The sequence below is a fragment of the Numenius arquata genome, unplaced genomic scaffold, assembly GCF_964106895.1.
Source record: "Numenius arquata unplaced genomic scaffold, bNumArq3.hap1.1 HAP1_SCAFFOLD_1426, whole genome shotgun sequence".
In the NCBI taxonomy this organism is placed as follows: Eukaryota; Metazoa; Chordata; class Aves; order Charadriiformes; family Scolopacidae; genus Numenius; species Numenius arquata.
In genome coordinates, this window is record NW_027414670.1 from 1 (window position 1) to 2500 (window position 2500).

General features: G+C 78.5%; 1 non-coding gene across 1 annotated transcript; it reads right to left on the minus strand.

Annotated features, from left to right (window-relative positions):
- Positions 1-1342: 1342 nt before the first annotated feature.
- On the minus strand, positions 1343-1495 carry LOC141478122 (5.8S ribosomal RNA). Its single transcript, XR_012463840.1, has one exon. It is a non-coding gene; the product is annotated as a 5.8S ribosomal RNA (ribosomal RNA).
- Positions 1496-2500: the final 1005 nt, after the last annotated feature.

The following is a 2500-nucleotide window of genomic DNA, read 5'->3' on the forward strand; positions in this document are numbered from 1 at the left end:
GGGGGGCCCGGGGGGCGGAGGGGAGGCGGAGGCGGGGATCCGCCGGGCCCGCGCCGGCCGCCGCGACTCGCCGGGTTGAATCCTCCGCGCGGACTGCGCGGGCCCCACCCGTTTACCTCTTAACGGTTTCACGCCCTCTTGAACTCTCTCTTCAAAGTTCTTTTCAACTTTCCCTTACGGTACTTGTTGGCTATCGGTCTCGTGCCCGTATTTAGCCTTAGATGGAGTTTACCACCCGCTTTGGGCTGCATTCCCAAGCAACCCGACTCCGAGAAGCCCCGGGCCCGGCGCGCCGGGGGGCCGCTACCGGCCTCACACCGTCCGCGGGCTGCGGCCTCGATCACAAGGACTTGGGTCCCCCGAGAGCGCCGCCGGGGAGAGGGGGCTTCTGTACGCCACATTTCCCGCGCCCCACCGCGGGGCGGGGATTCGGCGCTGGGCTCTTCCCTCTTCACTCGCCGTTACTGAGGGAATCCTCGTTAGTTTCTTTTCCTCCGCTGACTAATATGCTTAAATTCAGCGGGTCGCCACGTCTGATCTGAGGTCGCAAACGCAACACGCGCGCCCGGGCGGCGCGCGACGGCGGCCGGAAAGACCGGCCGCGCAGCCCCCCAGCCCGGAGACGGCCCGACGCGCGTCGGCGACCCGCACGCGCCCGGAGACGGCTCGCCGGGGACCGCGCCCGGACGGCGCCCCGCGGGGGTTTGCGCCGACGGGGGGGGGCGCCGCGCGGAAAGCGGAGGAGGCGGGGGGCGCCCGCGCCCGCCCGCGGCGAAACGGCGACCGCGCGCGCGGCCGCCCACCTCGCCGCCGGCGACGGGACGCCCTCCCCTGCCGCTTCGCCGCACCCCTCCCCGCGGCCCCCGCGCGGCTGCCCGGCCGGGGCGCGGCGGGTCGTCGGGAACGGAAAGGAGAAGAGCGGGGGGAGGGACGCGGGGAGGACCCCCGTCCCCGTCCCCGGCACGCGCGCGCCCGCGCGGCAGCACGGCACGGTACCGCCGCCGGTACCCACCCGCAGACAGCCGCCCGCGCGCGGCGGGGCCGGGGGCGAGGCCCGCGCCTCCCCCCGACCTCTCTTCTCTCCCCGCCGCCGACACCCCGGCGAGACGAGCTCCGCCCAGCGGGCGCTCCGGGAGCGGGGAGCTTCGGAGCGCTCCCCGAGTCTCCATTTAGGGGGACGAAGGCCCGCACGCGGGGCCTGCGAGGCGCCCCAGCCGCGCCGCAGCGGCGCGCCGCGCCCCGCCGACCCGACCCGCCCCCCCCCGACGCCGCAAGGGCGAAGAAGGGGGGGCGGCGGCGACGGCGGCAGCGGCGGCGGCCGAGCCGGCGATTGATCGTCACGCGACGCTCAGACAGGCGTAGCCCCGGGAGGAACCCGGGGCCGCAAGTGCGTTCGAAGTGTCGATGATCAATGTGTCCTGCAATTCACATTAATTCTCGCAGCTAGCTGCGTTCTTCATCGACGCACGAGCCGAGTGATCCACCGCTAAGAGTTGTCTGCTTTTCGGCACCGCCCCGCGCGCGCGGGAGGGCCGGGACCGCTCCGCGGGAGCGGCCCCTCCGGACAGCGGCGGCCCGCCGGCCCGCCCGCCCGCCGGCCCGCCCCCTCCGCAGGGGACGCGACGCGGCGCGGCGGGGCGAGAACGACGGGGCCGCCTCGCCTCGACTGACCGTACCGACACACGACGAGGAGAAAAAAAAAAAAAGCCCCGAGCGGCGAGGGCGCCGGGAGCCCGCGCTCCCGGCCCAAACCGGCGGAGACGAGCGCCTCGCTCGCTTCGGGGGGCGGCCCAGGCGCCCGGGCTCGGCCCGGCCTCCGCGCGGAGGCCCACGACGCCCCCGGCCGCGCCGCCTGCCCGCCTCTCCTCGGGGACGCGGGACGCCCCGCCGGCCCCCCCGCGCGCGACGGCTCCGCCGCGCCGCGACGTCCTTCTCCCCTCTCCCGCGGCTCCGGCCCGCCCCGCCGGCGCCCGGCCGCGGCCTCCGCCGCCGCGCCGGAGGCGGCCACCGCCGGAGCCCGAGCCGGCGACGCGCCGCCCGCGGCCGCGCCGGACGGCGGCCCGCCGCCGCCTCGCGGCGGCCGCCCGCCCGGAACCGCCGCCGCCGCCGCTCCTCGCCGCCTTCCGCGGGCGCGCGCCGCGCGGAAAGCGGACGGCGCTGAGGCGGGGGCGACGCCCGCTCTCCCCGTTTCCACGCGGAGACCGGGAGCGGGACGCCTCCGCCCGCCCCGCCCGCTCGCCCGGCGCCGCCGGGAAGGGCGGCGGGGGAAGGGCGGCGGACGGGGCCCGGGCCGGGACGGCCGCGCCTGGCGGCGGGCGCCCTCCGGCCGGCCGGCAGGCCGAGCGGCGACGCCGCCGCTCGGCACGGGGTGCCGCCTTCGCCGGCGCTCGGCGGCGGCAGACCGCCGCCGGAGCGCTCGCCGGGGCGGGGGACGGAGGGAGGGAGGGAGCGGAGCCGCGGCGCGCCGCAGCCGCGCCGCGGAGGCGCGGCGGGCGCGCCT